This window comes from Furipterus horrens, unplaced genomic scaffold (genome assembly GCF_987537825.1).
Source record: "Furipterus horrens unplaced genomic scaffold, mFurHor1.1.pri manual_scaffold_7, whole genome shotgun sequence".
In the NCBI taxonomy this organism is placed as follows: Eukaryota; Metazoa; Chordata; class Mammalia; order Chiroptera; family Furipteridae; genus Furipterus; species Furipterus horrens.
This window is the reverse complement of record NW_028327177.1, coordinates 112417169-112438201: the sequence shown is the minus strand read 5'-3', so window position 1 is coordinate 112438201 and position 21033 is coordinate 112417169. Positions and strand designations below refer to the sequence as shown.

Here is a 21033-nt window from a genome sequence, read left to right as displayed (position 1 = left end):
TGCTTTATCGTTGTTACTATGTTCTCTTCGTCTTTTAAATTTTTAAGTTTCATTAATATGTATCTGATTAGGAAATTCATTTTAGTAAAAAATTATTTTAGTAAAATTATTTAGTAACTTATTTTAACTCCTGAATCTGAACATTTATGTCTTGAAACATTTTGGAAAATTCTCAAGGCATTATCTCTTCTACTATTACCTTTCCCTCATTTTTTCTATTATGTCCTCAAAAAATCCTATTTTATGTATCTCAGTCCTTCTTATTCTATTCTCCATGTCTCTTAATTTTGCTTTCATATTTTCCATCTTTTTATCTCCCTTCAAAGATCTTCCACTTCACTTGTTTATGCTTCACACCTGCCTAATCTGTTACTTACCTCGATTGTTGAGTTTTTATTTTTCATTATTTTGTTTTAACCTCTAGAAGTCTTTACAAAACTGACTGATAATTATATAGGCTTCATTTCTTTATTACATTTTTTAATCCATCTTTTGTGTCTTTAATCACTTTAAACAACTTTATTTAGAGAATGTATCCAATAATTCTGAAGCTTTAAGGACTTCTTTTGCCCACCATTGTGGTTTATACACTTGTGGTGGATTGGCACTTTATGTATACTATAATTTTGAATTATGGTCTTGAGTTTGTCAGGGTTTTAGCTGCAGGAATTTTGTCAAATCTCAATTTAAGGGATGTCCTTTCAGAGTGGTGCCCTATAGGTTTTATTAGTCTGCTACCAATTTCATATTAACTTCTTCACTTGGATTTCCTGGATTATGCAAGTAAAGATAAGATGGTCCTTGTGACTCTTCCCTTTTGCGACCATCGCTGAGGCGCCAGCGGTCAAAATGAAGTTCAATCCCTTTGTGACTTCTGACCGGAGCAAGAACCGTAAAAGGCATTTCAATGCACCTTCCCACATTCGCAGGAAGATTATGTCTTCTCCTCTTTCCAAAGAGCTGAGATAGAAGTACAATGTTCGATCCATGCCCATACGAAAGGATGATGAAGTTCTGGTTGTACGAGGACATTACAAAGGGCAGAAGATTAGCAAAGTAGCCAGGTTTATAGAAAGAAAAATGTCATCTACATCGAACGAGTACAATGGGAAAAAGCTAATGGTACAACTGTTCACGTGGGCGTTCACCCCAGCAAGGTGGTTATTACCAGACTAAAACCGGACAAAGACCACAAAAAGATCCTTGAATGTAAAGCCAAATCTCACCAAGTAGGAAAGGAAAGGGGCAAATACAAGGAAGAAACAATTGAGAAGATGCAGGAATAATGTAATCCTCTATACAACTTTCATTAAAAACTTGAAATGAAAAAAAAGATGGTCCTTGTGAATACATACTCATGAGACACGTTTTCCCCCTAGTCAAAACCATCCAACTGTCTTTATAGGGTTTTCTCTTTTGTTTTGCTTTTTGTTGTCATTGTTTGTCTACCAGTTGGTAGATATTTTCAGCCCCCATTTCACTGAGAATGCAGATCTTTCAAGGGTTTATATGGGGGAGGTGCGAGAAGGTCTCAGTTCAAATACCCTGCTGCAGGAATGCCCAAGGCCTCAATTCTTTGTGCCCTTTAAACTGAAGCCACCTGCTTACTAAGGCTGGCAACACATCCTAGGACAGTGAAGTGAGACCCTACTTGCAACTCTAATTTTCATCGTACTTTTCATGTTATGCTTTCTGAGTCTTTCTTTTCCTAACTTCTTGAAAACTCTGCTATGCATTTAAAAGAGTGTTCACTCTATTTTATTCAATATTTCAGTTTTGTTGTTGTCAGAAAAGGCTTTCACAGTAAATCAGGTTGTCAATAAAGTTCACCAGCTTGCTGTGAATGGAAATTCCCATGCATGTTCCTTCTAACTTCTGGGAAAAATGAATTGTAATTGGTACTGTTGCTCATATTACTGGACAAGCAACATTATTTATTAAGTGGTATATTAACCAAATGAGTAAGCACATTTTTCAATTTACAAAAAATTTTCTTTTTCAAAGAACCTAACAAAAAAGTAAAGAAAAAAAAGTCATTTTAGGCTTGTCACCAAAAAATTCTTTTCAAACTATATTAAATACTGACATGGGTTTGTTTAAAAGGGAAATTGTGAGCTTTCTTGCTGCCCTTTACTCTTTAAGAATAAAATAAGGTATTTAGTGGGCCAATATGGTTAAAACAACCTAGAAAATGATCTTTGGGCACATATCCTATTGTAGTAATAAACCTCATAAAACCAAGGTGGGTTTTTTTGTCTATTTTGTTAATAACCCACAATTAATAGATCTGAGCAAATCTAACTTTATATTCCGATGGTGAGAAATGAATCTGGGTAGACTTAATTTGCCTTCCATTTCATAATTTATTCAGTGAAACATCAGAGGTATGGATGAAATTTAACAAGTAAAAGAAGTGATGTTGGCTAAAATGAAGTTTTTACAATAAAAATCTGTGAATTCTAGTTATTCGAATTATTTGTAATACAAATCACCTTGGCCCACTAGAAGAAAATATTTTTAGTCAGTGTTTTTATTTGATTATTAATAGCTCCCACATCCCCTTTCATCCTCCTGTACCTCACTATGACTGTATCCTCCCTTTCTGTACTATCATATCTTCAACTCTAATTCTGTAGGGTTTCCCCCTTTCTTCCTTCTGATATGTAACAAAAGCTAACCTCAGCAATGAATTAACAGCAAAGATAAACTGCTACAGGGCTGTGAAATTTTTCCCTTACAGAACCCACACAAAATTATGGCACAGTTAAGTACCTATTGCTGTCTGCCACCCTCCAATCAAACCCTCAGCTCTGTGACAGAGGGACCAAGTTCTCATGCCTCTTGCAGTTTCCCACAGCTGGCTCAGGGCCGGCTCCAATCTGTAAATGCTTGATGACAATGATTGTCTTGGCCATAACCATCATTATTATCAAAACTCTACTGAACACATGCTTTTCTGATTTGGTCTTGAGACCACAAAATAATTCTTATTTATTATTATTATCTTTTTCATACATGAAAAAGCACAGTTTCAGAGCAAATAAGTAATTTAATCAAGGTCACACAGAGTTTGTAAAGCATTCTCTTGAGGTAGACAAATTGGAAAAATGTGCCCTTCCCCTGGGTGGGTGCAGCCCCACAGACACACAGCTTGGTCAGGGGACACAGGTAGGATTTCAGCCTCCATTTCTCTCCTTAGTGGGGAGACTTTGTGCGGTATACCACCTGTGCAATAATATGTTCAAACCCACAAGTCTTTGATTCCAAAGCCCCCAGTATAGACTTTCCAAGTACTGTGATTGGTCAGTGATGATCATTCATGATCCCTTAGCGTTTGTCCCCAAACTGAGTAGGATTTTGCTTGTTTCTTCTCAGTCACTTACAAACAATTTGAATTTTTCTTTGTGGATAGCTTGAATTGCTGAATTGCCTGAGGTTTGAATTATGATGCTCCACTTAACTCACTCATCAATGTCCACTACTGAAGAGGGGTCTAGTGCTCTCTTCCTTGACCACTGGGCCATTTTGGTGATTGGAATGGGTGAGAAGAGTATGGATGATACAATACCAGCCTTCACCACTACAATGGTTCACACCATTATTACAACTAAGCAAACCACACCTCCTACCCCTCCAGTACAAACATTGGCAACATGGCTGCACAACTCCAGCCTTAAACTCGCACTTGCTAATGGAAACCCTGACAAATCACAAAGCATAAGCAGCAATAGCAGGCACCAGGGTAATAATTTATTTTTAATGCCATGCTGTCTTTAACAGAGCAATTTCCTCCAGAGTGTTTGCTTTGAGATTGCAAGATAATTACATCTCAGAAACCAGGCTAATTACAGTTAACAGCCTGAAAACCAAAGGAACCCTTCCATCCACTCCCCCCCCTCCACTTTTTTTTTCCACTAGAATACTACACAAATTCCAGTTAAAACATGTAGTATCATTTAAAAAACCAATTTGAGTACAGCTTAGAGGTTCATTCTCCTCCCCTTGCAGAGCATGTATAATTCTCATTGATGTGTATCAGAGGGACCTGAGTAACACAGCCTCAGTGATTAGAATAAATAATGGCACTATAGAAAGGAAACAGTGACAGCAATTTTCCAATAAAGGAGAAAGTCTAACCATTTCTGATGGAAAACCAGGGTGTGAGTGTGGATTCTTACTGCAAAAATGAGATTACCTGTGACCTCTAAATACTCCTTAGGGTCTCTTGAAGTAAATAATCAATGGATTTTGGACATTTGTAGAATTAATGAACTTGAAAGATGTGAGAAATCATCTAGACAATTTTCATTATTTCTAAACATCAAAAAATGCAAAGCAATGTGCACTGGTCATAAAAATCTTTAAGAAAGATGATTCCATGGCTTGGTCACTCACTGAGAAAACTTTTTTTATCATTTCATAAGCTTATGAAATGGGACTATGCAAGTGGGTTTCCCAGTTGTTTTATAATCCTTCCATTAGAAAGTTCTTCCAATCCAAAATTTATCTTGATATAACTTCAGACTTTTTCTTCCACTATATTTTAGCTGAGATAAAGACTCTCCTAAATAGTTAGAGCTGCCCCTACCCTCTCTTTGGATGACTTCCAATCCAAGTACTTCCCATCCTTTTAATCATCTACATATTATTTCCCAGTTTGTCTCCAGCATCTAATAGCTTTCAAAATGTGGAAACCAAACATCACAAATAGCTCTAGCTCAGTCTGGCGTCTCATCAGAGCTATTCTTTTTTCCATTTGTGGGGAAAAGGAGATTGGTTTGGAGAAGAGAAAATCCAATATTCTGAATTTCACATGAAATTCATTCTTGGTTCTATAGTTCCTCCAGAACTTACCTACCTGACATCATAGTCTTGAATATAAGTAAAGCCAGGCTACTCTGTCAGGCTTCTGCAGAATAGCAGTGATGCTCTTCTCCATACAGATCTTATTCAGAAAAGCAACATATTGGCCCTTCTGTCAGCATCCTTGCTGGAGGCTCCTAATGACTAATAATATGAAATTTGCATGCAAATGGCATTTCTCATAGTAACAACTCCCTAGCAACATTTCCTGACTTCATTCATTCTTTTAACAAATACTATTGAGTGCTTACCATGGGGGAGGGGACTCCACCATCTTTGTTCCCGTTCAAGTGCTCCTCTTATTATTTCTCCCCTTAAAGAGGAAGAATTACAATTTTTTTTATTATAAAATTGTACACTTTTATTAACCAATGTCACCTCAATACATTCAATTAAAAAGAAAAACAATCTGAGCTCTCTGTGACTGGACTGGCCCAGATCACCCCCGCCCCATTCTTTATTTGTAAGAGGAAGACACTGAAACACCCACAATCTCTACCCCCTTTAACATTTGTTGCAGTAATGGTTTGGTGTTAACAACTCCTGTAGCTTTTTCTTGTCTGGGAAGCAACTTACTTCTCCTTTGATTTTAAATGATAGCCTTTGTGGATAAAATAGCCTTGGTTGTAGGTCCTTGCTTTCATCACCTTGAATATTTCACACCATCCCTTCCGGCCTGAAATGTTTCTGTTGAGTGATCAGATGACAGTCTAATTGGTTCTCCCTTGTAGGTAACTATCTGCTTTTCTCTTGTGGCTTTTAAGAGTCTCTCCTTGTCTTTAAGGAACATACTGACAGTGACCAGAGGGGAGGTGGTGGGGGGCGGGGGGGAAGAAGGGGAAGGTCTAGTTAAGGAAGATCTATAAATGACTCATGGACATGGACAACAGGATAGGGATTGACTCTGGGAGCGGGGAGTGGGGACAGGTGAGAGCAATGGCAGAAATATTGGGACAACTGTAAAAAAAAAACAATAAAAAAATTAAGTTAAAAAAATTCTCTCCTTGTCTTTAAGCCTTGACATTTTAATTATGATGTGTCTCTGTGTAGGCCTCTTTGGGTCCAGCTCATTTGGGACTCTCTCAGCTTCCTGGACTTGTACATCTTTTTCCTTCACCAGATTAGGGAAGTTTTCAGTAATTATTTCTTCAAATAGTTTCTCTTGATCCCTTGCTCATTCTCCTCTCCTTCTGGTATTCCCATGATGCATATATTGATACTCTTCATGTTATGCAAAATGTTTCTTAGGCTCACCTCATTTTTTAAGTCTTTTTTCTTTTTCCTGCCCTGCCTGGATTTGTTTTTGTTTTTTTCTACCTTGTCTTCCAAATCACTGATTTGATCCTCTGCTTCATATAACTACTTATTCCTCCCAGTGTATTATTTATTTCAGATATTGCATTATTTATTTCTGACTGATCCTTTTTTATGATTTCTATTTCTTCTTTCATGCTGTTGAGTACCCTTATAATCATTTTTCTATACTCTCTATCTGATCATTTGCTTGCTTCCATTTCATCTAGCTCTTCTTCCAGAGAATTATTTTGTTCTTTCATTTGGGGTCTGTTTCTGTGTCTTCCCATTTCAGCTGCTTCTTGGTATTTTCCGCCTTAGTTGTTAAACCAATCAGTCATTAAATGGATCAGTTGTTTATCTAATCAAGCTGTGATCAGCAGCCTGGGCTTAAGTTCCACCAGGTGGGGCAGAGTAATTCCTGCTAGTGGGGGCTATCACTTCCCCTCAGGCTAATGCCACTTGGAGAGGAGTGCTCTGACAAAAATAGCTTCTGCAGTATGGGGAAAGACTCAGCACAGGGATCCTGGCAGCTGTTCCTTCCGTTCTGTCCCAGAGACACTGTTACAGAACCCCTGGGCTGCTCCAGTTGAAAACAAACCCATTGGCTCTTTAGTTAGGGGCCCGATTGCCCGCCGCCAAAATTATAACTCTCAATACCAGAGTTTGGTGAAAAGAAAAAGAATTGTTTATTTAACAGTTATATAGATTTAGTTATTTGTGGATTTCTGTTATTAAGTCTTATGCTCTTTAAAATAACCACAAACGCATATCCTTGCCTCCCCCCCCCTTCCAAACCAGGCTAGTTTTAGGGAAGTCAGAGAAACCGTTTCCCTACTTTCCCAACACAGTTCAGCTTTACCAGCAGCTGCCAATCATTCAATCCTGATTGGGGAGGTCCTTTCTGTGCTGTGGTGCCCTCCAGCTCTCAATGCAGAACCACCTGGATTCTCAGCCTCCTTGCAAAACTGCCTTCTTCTTGCAAACCGTGTGGATCTTCTCTCCTTCTCAAAACTGCATGGCGAGAGCCTCTTAACGCAGCCTGGAGACCCCTTCTCCAAGCCACATGGAGAAGGCCCCTTCACCAAGCCATGTGGAGGGAGCACACACGAGAGAGCGAGAGCGAGAGAGCCCGAGAGCTAGAGTGAGAGCCCGAGTCAGAGCGCGAGAGTCTCAGAGTGAGAGCACGAGCGAGAGCCAGAGAGAGTCCGAGTCCGAGCGCCAGAGCGAGAGCCAGAGTGCCAGTGAGAGCCAGAGCCGGAACGAGAGCTTGAGAGACTCTGAGAGAGTCTCAGAGGGAGCATCTGAGAGAGTTCGAGTCAGAGCGCCAGAGCGAGAGCGCGAGCCAGAGAGCGAGAGTCCCAGAGTGAGAGCCAGAGAGAGTCTGAGTCAGAGCGCCAGAGCGAGAGCCAGAGTGTCAGAGTGAGAGCACGAGCGAGAGCCAGAGAGAGTCCGAGCGCCAGAGCCAGAGCCCGAACGAGAGCTTGAGAGAGAGTCCGAGCTAAAATGTCTGCAGCTGCTTATATATCCCTGACTGCGTCATCTGACGCAGTGGGCGTTGCAAACAGTTCTGACCATTCACAGAACCTTACGTAGGCTCTGTGTGCTTTCCATACTGTCCCCTGGTTCAAGACTCCTCCCATCTGCCTGAGGCTTTGGATGCATTAAAGCCATTTGCATAAGAAAGACAGTAGCCACCAGCCTCAGGCATGTGGAAGCATTTGAAAAGCTGCTTACTTCTCCCCATCCCCCAGCAGCAAACTCTGGGGATTTTTGGACTCCCCTGTTTCTGTAACAGTTTCCCCCCTTTCAGACTAAGACCCTTTATAATCTTATAAAGGACAATGGGCGAAGGTCTCATGCTCCTCTAACTGCTTCCTGCTGAACGTGGTCGTCGTCCTACCTACCCTCGGGTCTAGAAATCCCTAATAAGAGTGGGGATGTAGGGGAGGGTGCCCTTCCCACATGGGGAAGAATCTTGCAGAGTCCAGGTCAGTTGGCTATTCCTGGGTAGCAGCATGCTTGGTTTCCAAGGGCTGGTACTGCTGGACAAGCTGGCATTCTTGTCATATTCTGAGGGCAACAGATTTGGCAACAGGGTTAAAAAAAAAACACTTCAACCTATAACTACTATATACAAAAGGCAGGAGTTAATTTTTCAATGCCCCACGTTAGGAAAAGAAATGGCTTCTTTGGAGGAAGGTGTGCAGGGCATGTCACACCTGTCCAAAGCCCTTTTGCCCACTATACTTAGCTTGGGCTGAGGGGTATAAATTTTGGATTTCCCCCCTCTCAGACCTCTGGGCCCTTTCTGTCCAAGCCATTAGGACAGAAAAGAAAGCAGTTTTAAAGTGAAGCCTGCAGACCACCCCATACTTCACCAACTCAGCCACTTAGTTCAGCCAAACCGTTGAGTCTCAGGAGGTGGCAATGCAGATGGGCTTCTTAAGTGAGGCCTATATGTACAGATAATTACTCAGGTAGAGATCATAGGCTTATGCCCTATGAAAACAGAAAGAACATGCATGTTAATTTACACAACACAGTTCACAAACCAGTCTCTTAATCTGAGAGACTGTCTTATTGGGAAGACCTCCAGTTGCAAGGCATTTGACATTCTTCTTGCCTGTAAATAAAGCATCCTTTATAATGTCACAGACTTGGTTTAACTTTCAAATGGAAAACAAACTTTATAGACAGCTAGCTGCACTGCGCATTGCGATTTTCCTTGAGTCACGATTTTTCTCCTTAAGATTACCCTCCTTGCCAGTAAAGGGACTGCATTAAGTCCAGTTTTAATTTAGACTGTTCATTTGCATAACACAACAAGAGCAGTGATTGATCACATATGATCTTTAAGTCTACTATGCTGGAACTTACGCAAGGAACCTTCATGTTGACTTTTAGTTTGCCCATTAGGGCACAGAAGCTGAGCCACATACCTGCCATTCAGCCTTGCCTGCAAACACCTGCTTTCCCAAATCCTTTGGGTTTTCCATTGTGCCTTGAGGTTCCTTTTAGCCATCCTTCAGGAAAGCAACCTTCATTCCTTCCCTGGAAAGACTGCCATGAACCACACAACCAACCAAGGTGTCAGGCCTTTTTCCTTCTGGGCTTTCCTTAGCTTCAAAAGTCAAGTCCAGTTCCTCAGGGCTTTCTGGTAACAACCAGAGCCTAAGCATGCCTCCTTCAGGCATGTCATTCCAGTCAAAGGTCTTGGTTAACAATACCTTTATTAACAACTGGTCTTTTTAGTTTTATGCAAAGAAACCTAACGGTAATTACTTACTCCTTTAAATTGCCAAATTCTGGAGGGATCAGGTAGGAGAAAAATACACAGTGTGAAGGAAAATCCTTGTCCTTCTAATATTCCCAAAATTGCATTTCCATGCCTTATACTTTCTTTTGTTCACTTTCCTACATGTGAAGTTTTTTTTTTTAACTTTCTCTGGGAAACCTCAATTTTCCTTTCAGATTATATGGCCAGTACCAATACAGAGAATTCCAGACCCTTCCTAGGCCTCAGAGAATTCTAGACCTTACATAGGTCTCCAATGGCTAATGCCAAACCAATACAGGGAATTCCAAATGACCTTTCATAGGTCCCAAGGCTAATGCCAATCCCAACACAGGGAATTCCAAACGACCTTTCATAGGTCCCAAGGCTAAATGCCAACACAGGGAATTCCAAATGACCTTTCATAGGTCCCCAATGGCTACATGCCAATACAGAGGTACAGTAACCATACAATTAGACCACAAGTAGTTGAGGTTTCCCTTTTCCCAGGTTTAAAAACTTTCATATTTCTATATATTTACCCATTCAGATTTAACCATAACCCATTTCCAATTCTTTTCCACACTGCAAAGGACTCTACCCAAACTCAGTATTTAGCAGCTAAAATTCCCTAGATTTGCAAGCACATGCCTAAAGCAAAAGAAACACTTCTAATCTGTGTTTCAGTTCACTGTCCTTTTTTTCGAAAGAGTAATTTCAAATCTTCTTCCGGAGTGCAGGTCCAACTTTCCCTTTCGGTGTCAGTCACAGCAGCAGGGTCTGTGTCCTCTTCAGGCGGTGCTCGTTTTACCCGTGTGTGGTGTATCCAGGACTTGATTCCTACCAGCTTCAGCGAAGAATGTGTTGTTAGCAAAACATCATAGGGACAGTCCATTGTTCAGCCAGCTGCTGTTCGGGACCTTGCGTCTTCCAGGTCTTCAGTAAGACTCTGTCCCCAGGTCCGAATGGGTGCAAGGGTTTTCATTTCTACTTCCCTTCTTACGATTTGGACACTCATTTTTCCAATGGCCCTTCTTTCTGCAATAGGCACACTGGTCCTTGCCCAATGGCTCTTTCCTCCTCTCTTTAGGGTCCTGTCTCTTCCTTTGGCCTCTCCAGCCTGTTTTAAAGAACATCAGGTCCTGTCTTCTCTTTTCTACTCCCCTTGCATGGTAAACTTTAAATGCGATGTCCACTAACTGAGAGGGGCTCATTCCTAATACTCCATCTATACGCTGGAGTTTCCGTCTAATATCTGGGGCACTCTGCCCAATAAATGTCATGTTCACCATTCTTATGTTCTCTTGTGCCTGTGGATCAACATCAGTGTACTTTCTATAGGCTTGATAGATCCTCTCTAAGAACTCAGAAGGATCCTCATCTGGTTTTTGCTGAATAGTCTGTACCATATTCAGGCTTTTTGGCTTGGGTACCCCTTTTCTAAGTCCTTCCAATATACACTTCCTGTAGTGTTTCAAATGAACTAGGCCTCCACCATTTGGGTCCCAGTTAGGCTCTGTCCAAGGAATTGCCACAGTTGGGTCGGGGGTCCCATGGGGATCCTCTCCATGGAGACGCTGAGCCTCTTCATTAGCCTTACTTGTAACCAGTCGCTTCTCATCCCCAGTTAGCAGAATATTTAGGAGAGCCTGTACATCTGCCCAGTTCGGGTTATGAGTGGCAAAAATGGAGGCAACAAGCTCTGCCATTTTCTGAGGATCTTCCCTATATGAGGGGTTAGAATTCTTCCAATTTAGCAAATCTGAAGTGGAAAACGGAGTATGGGCCCAATAGTAGCCAGAGGGCTGGCCTTGCTGATTTATTCCACCTATTGGGTACTGCCGTAGAGGGAATTGGCTTGCTCCAAATTGGGAGGCCCCCTGACTATACTGAGTTCCTTGGCGGGTTCTGGCGGGGGAGACCCACTCCTCGTCCTGTAAGGGTGGAGTCATTGACTTTGCAGTCACTTCAGAGGCTGGCTCCAAAAAGGGTGGTGCGAGAGAAGTCCCTTGAGTTTGCAAAAGGGCGGGCACCACGGAAGCCACTTCCATCTCTGGAGGTGGTATGGTGGAAGCAACCTCCACCTGCAGAGGGCGCTGCGCCACAGGAACCGCCGCCCCGGAAGCCTGGGCCTCCTGCAGAGGAGGTGGAGCCACTGCTGCGGAAGCTATGGCCTCCTGAACCGCCCCCACCTGTGCCTGGCTTGGTACCAAATTAGGGCCTTTGTCTCCCGGATTTAGAGAATTAAAGAGGGCTACGTCCTCATTTTCCCTTTCTTCCGGCGTTTGACTCTCAGGAAAAGGCTTTGAGACCTCTTTTTTCCTCTGCACCATTATTTGGGCCTCCATTTCTGCTAAGGTCTTATTATGCAACTCTACAAATGCATTTAGATAATAAACATCTTCCCAATTTCCTGATTGCAGGCAGTACCCCTTTAATTGATCAATGACATGATAATTCAGGGTACCATTCACAGGCCACCTTTTCTTACCACCCAGAACATACTCAGGCCAAACAGTATTACAATAATAAATTAATATTTTTCTAGTCATAGGATAACGACAGTATTTATCCCAATTTTCCAAAATTCTCTCCAGTGGGCTGCCATCAGGGACTTGCCCAGAACTGCCCTTATTAACCCAGACATACATGCTAATGGCTATAACCAAAACAATCCCAAGGACTAGAAAACATATATACCACTCCGGCATCCATAATTCTTTTACGTCCAGGAATTCTCCTAATCGGACAAACAAATCTAGTATCCACGATGCCATTATTTTAGAAATACACAGAAATAAGTTTTAGCAAACAATCTTACTTCTCTAATCCCTTCTCAGTTCTATTTTCTTTTCACCACACTGGCGTGCTTAGGCGGTCGGCGCCCTCAGAAGGTGTCTCCCAAGGGGGTCGACCTGCCATGGGCAATTATTAATGTCCCATCTGGGTCGCCAAATTGTTACAGAACCCCTGGGCTGCTCCAGTTGAAAACAAACCCATTGGCTCTTTAGTTAGGGGCCCGATTGCCCGCCGCCAAAATTATAACTCTCAATACCAGAGTTTGGTGAAAAGAAAAAGAATTGTTTATTTAACAGTTATATAGATTTAGTTATTTGTGGATTTCTGTTATTAAGTCTTATGCTCTTTAAAATAACCACAAACGCATATCCTTGCCTCCCCCCCCCTTCCAAACCAGGCTAGTTTTAGGGAAGTCAGAGAAACCGTTTCCCTACTTTCCCAACACAGTTCAGCTTTACCAGCAGCTGCCAATCATTCAATCCTGATTGGGGAGGTCCTTTCTGTGCTGTGGTGCCCTCCAGCTCTCAATGCAGAACCACCTGGATTCTCAGCCTCCTTGCAAAACTGCCTTCTTCTTGCAAACCGTGTGGATCTTCTCTCCTTCTCAAAACTGCATGGCGAGAGCCTCTTAACGCAGCCTGGAGACCCCTTCTCCAAGCCACATGGAGAAGGCCCCTTCACCAAGCCATGTGGAGGGAGCACACACGAGAGAGCGAGAGCGAGAGAGCCCGAGAGCTAGAGTGAGAGCCCGAGTCAGAGCGCGAGAGTCTCAGAGTGAGAGCACGAGCGAGAGCCAGAGAGAGTCCGAGTCCGAGCGCCAGAGCGAGAGCCAGAGTGCCAGTGAGAGCCAGAGCCGGAACGAGAGCTTGAGAGACTCTGAGAGAGTCTCAGAGGGAGCATCTGAGAGAGTTCGAGTCAGAGCGCCAGAGCGAGAGCGCGAGCCAGAGAGCGAGAGTCCCAGAGTGAGAGCCAGAGAGAGTCTGAGTCAGAGCGCCAGAGCGAGAGCCAGAGTGTCAGAGTGAGAGCACGAGCGAGAGCCAGAGAGAGTCCGAGCGCCAGAGCCAGAGCCCGAACGAGAGCTTGAGAGAGAGTCCGAGCTAAAATGTCTGCAGCTGCTTATATATCCCTGACTGCGTCATCTGACGCAGTGGGCGTTGCAAACAGTTCTGACCATTCACAGAACCTTACGTAGGCTCTGTGTGCTTTCCATACTGTCCCCTGGTTCAAGACTCCTCCCATCTGCCTGAGGCTTTGGATGCATTAAAGCCATTTGCATAAGAAAGACAGTAGCCACCAGCCTCAGGCATGTGGAAGCATTTGAAAAGCTGCTTACTTCTCCCCATCCCCCAGCAGCAAACTCTGGGGATTTTTGGACTCCCCTGTTTCTGTAACAACACCAACCCCAGACTCTCCTCAGGCATCTCTAGTCCATTCTGCCCTCCCTTTGCCAGAGCCCAGGGTAAGTGGCTGCAAATGAAATTCTGTGCATTGGCCCTTTAAGAGGTTCTCTGCATCTCCAGCCTTCTCTCCCTGGCATACAGAAACCCTGTTGCTTTTCACAGCTGGATATTATCTGGGTTCCTTTCTGGCTCTGGTGATGTAGGCTGGGGAGCACATCTTGAGGTTTAGATCCCACACCTCTCAGGGGGAAACCCCAGCCACTGAAATATCCCTCTGGAACTTCAACTGCAACCAATAAGAGCCCAACCAGCCCTCTCGTGCTTTGTCTGCATTCTCTATCAGTCTTGTTGTGAAGTGCTTTCTTCTGCCTGTTCTTGGTTATAAGGTTTCTCCAGCAATTGTAATTCTTGATTGATCAGGACATTTGATGGGGCCACTTTTGTTTCAAAAGTCAGCACTCAGGTGTAGCGCTTACCTTTCTACCTCAGGCGAGGCAGTTCCTGATGCTTGAGGTGGATCAGCCATGCTTATTTGTCTTCCTCTTTTACTCCCAGGGTTAGTTGGTAGATGTTCCCTCTTGGGACAAGCCACTCTTTGTCTTTGTCTTTGTCTTTGGCATGCCTGAGTATTATGATTGTAAGATTCAGGTTAAGGGATTCTGGAAAGGTAAGAGGCCCTACTTTTTCCTAAGACCTAAGCTATGTCTCCTCAGTTTTATCACTGAGTCCTAATCTAAAATTTACTGGCTGCTTGCCTGAGTAGTACTTTTCATCAGTTTCCCCAGGAAAACCTTAGAAAATAGGGAAGATTAGCAGGATATGATTTGAGTATGCAGACTATGAAATCATCGCATTAGCCAAAATCTCACCTCCAGTCTCTAAAATTTACTATGTATCATACCTGGTGCTCAGCACTAAGGAGACAGGTTTATGAAGTACAACCCTCTACTCCAGGAGCTTACAACTAATGGAGTATTCTCTGCCTTGTAAATGAAGTTTCCATTATCAGTAGCTGAAAGAAATTTAATCCTTTATAAGAGAACATTTATATGAAATCTCAGTGAGGTTTAAAAGGGATTTGATTGTAAAAACTTGGGAATATGCAACAATAAAGTCAGAGCACCTGTGGTATGCACTATTGGGATCCTCTTTTCCAACTCTGCCTTAGAAACTTCACTAACGAGTGGAAGGTGAGAAATAAAATTGGCAACTAAAGTATGTAATTCTATGAGAAGCCCAAAATGCCCCAGGTATAGTTTTGGAGAAGTGGAAACTACTAGCCAGTGACTGATGGCTGTTTTTAACTGGGGAAGAAAAGAACTGAGAACCAAGGAGAATATAGCTATGAGACTGTCCGGACCCAGGAGGGTGTTGGACCCCCACCACACACACAGCGTGGTTCCCACTCCCCAACACACTTCAGCCTCAAAATGGGAGAGTTAGCAGCAAAAGTGTGTGAATGAACTTATTAAAGTTCCTTATGGCCTAAGGAGAAAAGTTTCTACTGGAAAGGAAGCTGTGGGGACAAATAACGTGATGAATGTTTAAGTCTGCTTCCTTCAAAAGAGTTTTCATTTCTAGTCTCTCATTCTTTTGAACAACTCTTGAGGGGCAAGTAAAGGGCACGTGTTACTGCATAACAAGAAATCTATTTCTGAATTGTTCTCATAAAGTTGGGTCAACAGTCAACCACAGTTAACCTGCACTTCCATGAGTTGAGAAAATCCCATTATTGAGGTTTCTGCTGGTCACATGAAGCAGGTAGGACACAGTGGGTGCTTCAACTGCAGCATTAGAAGATTCAGGATGAGAGAGAAAGAATCTAATAAATCTCTGGGAATAGAATCTAAGCTGGATTAAATTTTAGTTGATAATAATAGTGAGGAGAAAAATTACTTGTATAAAATTTAAAATACTTTGAAAATATATTAGAAATTTGGGATTCTGTTAATTCTCTGAATGCTTTAGCCATTTTAAACAATTTAAAACAGAAAGATTGTGTTTTAAAGATGTCTTCTTTGGATCACATGACTTAGATCATATAACTCAATTGCAATTCATCCAATAGCAACTCACTTTAATTGCAGAGAAAAACACAAGAGGAAAGCATGAAAGGATGGCATCGCCAAAGATATAAGGATTGCAAATCATATAAATTTTAGGAATGATGCAGGAATATGTTTAGGCAAGGCATAATATATCCTAATAACTTGTTTTTCCAAAATATCCTTGAGTTCACTTATAATCCCCCAAAGAAATGCCCCAGCAAGTCCATTCTCTTACAGAATCCAGTAGTGTAATAAAGGTCTGCCTATATGAGGTTTCTCTCTGATCACTGTCATTGATGATTTTCCATTTTTTCATTTATTCTTTCAAGAAAACTATTTGTCTCAAATTGAACCTCAGGTGCACAGAATTGGATTCATCACAACCCTTGATTGATGATCCTCTCATCATTGTTCCAAGTCTGAACTACTGTTAGTTATTTTTAATAATATATTAAGCATTCATAAATGCATCATCCAAAACATAAAACTAGAACCCTGACAAAATATAAAACTATATCTACATCTAACCATATGTTACCCCTTCCCCTCATTCTATCCTCCTACATCTCCTTCCCACCCAAGTTCACTCCCTTCCTTTTCTTTGATTATAGTTTTACTGCATTTAATGTTATTATATATATATTCATATAAGATGTATATATACATACATATAAGTATTTTTAACTTTTCTTTTTAAGGGGGTATCATACTGTAAGAAACCTTTGGAGAATTACATTTTTAACATGTTATTTAGATTTATCCATATTGTTGCAAGTTACTGTGGCTCATTTATTTTTGGATAATAACAGATAATAATCTGTTGTGTGACTATTCTACTATTTATTCTCCCACTCTTCTAATTTTGGGCATTTATGTTGTTTCCAGGTTTTTGCTATTGTGGACACTACTGCTATGATCATTCTGGTATGTGTATCCTGTTGTATATGTAAATGAGTTTCTCTTGGATATACAAGATCTGTCCAGAAAGTATCTGACCATGTAATATGAAAAATAGGACATTTATTGAAGAAGATACAAGATACAAGAAACATTGCACACAGGACAATGACACCTCAGTCCCCTTCAAGGTAGGTACCTTGGGACCTCACAGAGTTCTCCCAGTTGCCATCAGCTGCGCTGTCATATTTTTCTGAATCTCATTGCTGGTTTAAAATTTCTTCCCTTTCAAAGGTGATTTTAGTTATTGGAAAAGCCAAAAGTTGCTGAGCACCAAATCTGGGCTGCAAGAGGGCTGAGTCACCTGGGTAATTTGATGTTTCACAAAAAACTCTGCATGAGATGTGATGCATGAGTGAGCTCATTGTTGTGATGAAGCTGCCTATCACCAGTTGCCCATAGCTGCGGCCTTCTGAATCATCCAAATAGTTTCCCCAGAGAACTGTTCAAGCTTAATGCAAAATCTGATGCAGAGCCATTGTTCTACTTGCTCAGTCATTTTGAATGCAACAGCCACACAGTATGCATGCTCACTCAATGGGATCTGCCACCCCCACTGACTAGTACAGTGAAGTGGTCATTGTTCACACAGGTACATTGCAGTCCATTCTCCTTGGCTGCAAGGTTACATCGATGTCACACAAACTGTTCTCATTTTATTAACAATGGTTGGACTTCTTCTGGACAGACCTCATATACAAACCTAGGAACTGAATTGCTGGGTTATAATAAATGTGAATATTCAACTTTAGAAGACAAGTATAAACTCTTTTCTAACTTGATTGCATGTTTAACTTTAGGAGATGATGTCAAACTCTTTTCCAATGTTATTGTGTTCCTAGTTGACATTGTCAGACCTTTTAGTTTTACTTATTAAATAAGTATAGAACAAATCTCATTTTGGCTCTGATTTGCATTTCCCTAATCACAAATGATATTGAAATTCTTTATGAATTTATTGGTCATATGATGATTTTTCCTCATTTTTCTACTGGGGTGTGTTGGGAGTGGTGCTTTACTTGTTCATTTGTAGGAGTTCTTTACATATTTTCATATTAATCCTTTGTTGTTCCATATATCACGATTATTTTACTTAAGTTTATAGCATGTCTTCCAACTTTCTTTAACATATCTTTAAATCTTTAATCCATTTGGAGTCGATATAGTGTAAGTCAAAGATCCAATTTATCTTTTTCTATTTGGATAATGAACAACTATCTTTTTCCAGCCCTGTTTTTATCATCACCTCCCTCACAAAAAAAAAGGTTTCATCTATAGTTATCTAATATATTCCTCTGGTTTATTTGTCTGTCCCTGTACAAATCCACATTGTTCTTCCCTTCTCCTTCTCTTCAGAAATATCCTAACTACTCCTGGCCCTCTACCCCTTCATGTAAATTTTTGAATCATTTTATCAAATACCATGGAAAAAAACCTTGATATTTTGATTAGAAATACACTGAATCTACAGATAATAATTGAAATTTTATGATATTAAGTCTTATCTATAAAACAATATCTTCCTCTCTTATTTTGATCTTCTTTAATATCTCTTAATAAAGTTCTATAATTTTCCCTGTAGAGGTCTTTTACAGCTTATGTTATATTACACCCAGATACTTGATATTCTAATATAATTTTGTAGGTATTATTTTCTCTTTAATTTTGTTTTAGAGTTTTTACTGGTCTAAAGAAATGCAAGTGATTTTATATTAATCTTATATTCAGCCACCTTGCTAAACTTTATTATTTCTATTAATCTGTCTGTAGAGTAATTTTGGTAAATTATCATATGATATGCAAATGAAAACTGCTTTACTTCCTTCTTTCCAATCCCTATATTTCTAATATTGTCTTATTGAACTATCTACCACCATCAACAGAGAACATCCTTTTCTTATTTCTTCTTTCTATACACTCATCCTGGGTGATCTTTTTTAGTTCCATGGCTTTAATCACTCTCTAGATTTCTATCTTGGCTCATATATCCAGCTGTGAATTTTGGGCCTCTGGATCTGAGTGTTTCACAAGCACCTCAAACTCAATTTGTCCAAAATTATCATCCACTCTCATCTCTCAACTGATGGCTACTCATCCTTCATTTTCTAACTTTATCAATGGCACCACCATCTATGTGGCCCCAATCAAACAAAAATGTGGAGTCATTTTGAACCCTGTCTCCCTTACCACACACTTTCTCAGCCATCAAGTCTTATTCATTCTAGTTTATTGTTATCACTTTAACCCAACCCTTTTTTCCACCCACTCTACCAAACTCCATCATCTCTCACCTATTAATCTGCAATAAATTTCCAAACCATTACCTGTATCCAGTCTTGCCTTTCATCAAACCCTCTTCCATGCCATGTTCAAAAAAAACCCTCTAACCTTTAAATCTTCTCACACAGTGCTCATGTTAAATCCCTTAGTGGTTCCCCAAGATTTATAGAAAAAGCCTAAACCCTTCACATGGGCAGATGTCTAAAAATTAGGCCCTTTTTGATCTGACCTCCATAACACCTCAGCCTCATCTCCTGTTCTCCCTGCTCTAACACCCTATTCTCTGGCCATCCCAGGTCCTTGCAGTTCCACAAACATCTGGTTCTCTCTCTCTTCAAGTTTTTGTACCTGCTGGTTCTTCCCTCAATACTGTGCTTTCCCTTCCCCACTTTTGTCTATCTTTTTCTGTATAGTCCCCATTCTTCATTCTTTAGGACTCAGCTTAGAACACACTTCCTCCAGGAAGCTTTTGCTGTGCTGTAATTGACCTTGCCTGTTTTCCCCACTCCTTGAGGGCAGAAATTTTTTACTTATGTTTCTATCCCCAGAACCCAGCATAGTGCCTGAGAGAAGGGAAGGGCTCAATGAATGCATTGGAAATGTATAGTTAATCAGTACTGCAACCTTCACCTAAATCTCTGATCCCCATTTGTTAAAAATTCTATTTTTCAAAACTCCTTTCAGTGCTTTCCTAATCTCCACCTTCTTCATGTCATACCAACCACTTTGTTTATATCTTGCTTTGGCTTGTCTCCCATAGGACCTGGGTTTTTGTCTGATCCTCTTCACCAGCTGCTTGAAGGCTGAGGTTGTGCCTCGTTCATCTTGCTGTCCTGCCACCTGCAGCCCAAAGCCTAACACACAACTAATGCCAAGTAGAGATCTAAAGTAATGAAACTGAATTCCCTTCTGGAGCCACAAACCAAGCAGAGAACGTGCTTTGGATTCTTCTCTGAGCTGCATTATCATTCAAAGTACTGTAGAAAGACTTCTGCCAGCATCTCCACCTGCATAGACTTCCACCTCCACTTCCCCAAATGCTTCTTCGGTTTGGGAACAGAAGTCTCGAAACAATGTTATGCACTTTACATCACATTATTCATTTCATGTGATGTTAGTCATTTCACTAGCAGTGCTTTCTTATCTTTCTATTCTGTGTTGCAAGGTGCACCTGCATGGCTTCTTGGCATTGTTTTAAGGGTTTAAAAAAGAAGATGCCTTCATGTGGCACTTAGTCAAGGTTTTCTTTCCTAGAAATATCATCCCTCTCCCCTGAGGTCGTTTGTGAGTGTCGCACTCTTCCATTTAAATATTAATGTTATGGAAACAGAGGAGAAAAATCAGTCTCTCATCTGATATGCGATGTTGAGGGAAATTAAGATTAATAAATGGTGACAAGCTCTATAGAGGAAATAAAAATTAAATTGCCCTGGAATATTTTCAGAAGTTGTTTGAGCAATGAGCATTATATTGAATGCCCTATAACTGTGATTGTTACAAAAGCCTGATCTCTGACTCAGATCTCAGATGATAACTCAAACCTTAGCATTCCCCACCAGAGCACTTGCATTCTGTAAGTTCATATGTAGGGGAAATCCTTTAAGGGGGAAACTGAAATGTCTGAAAATTAGGCTTTTTTAAATCAAATCTCAAGCAGCCATTGTCTTGGAGAAAGACAAATTTTAGATCTAAAATTTTAAGTAATAAACATGTCTAGCAGGTAAAAATATCTAGATAATTAACTAGAATTTTTCACTTCCTCTCTGAGATCAGTCACATCATAGACATATTGATTGATACACTGGTTTGAATCAATGGAAACACTGGCTTGGCCCAGTCAACTGCACATGGAGGGGCCCTCCAGATGCTGTCCTACATTTGGTTTTCATAGCCCCACGACCACCCGCAACCCCCCAGCTTAACCTGCTTGGGTTATTGGTGAAACATAAGGCAGGGATTCCCAAACTGTGATCCCTGGATTAGCTATGTCAGCATCATCTGGAAACTTGTTAGAGATGCAGATTTTTCAGCTCCAGCCCAGACCTCCTGAATCAAAAACTATAGAAGAAGGGCTCAATAGCTTCTGTTCAACAAGCCCTTTACGATATTTTGATGT

At 41.0% G+C, this 21033-nt stretch overlaps 1 pseudogene; it reads left to right on the top strand.

Annotated features, from left to right (window-relative positions):
- The first annotated feature begins 829 nt into the window (after window positions 1-829).
- Window positions 830-1286, top strand: LOC150005071 (large ribosomal subunit protein uL24 pseudogene; annotated as a pseudogene).
- Window positions 1287-21033: the final 19747 nt, after the last annotated feature.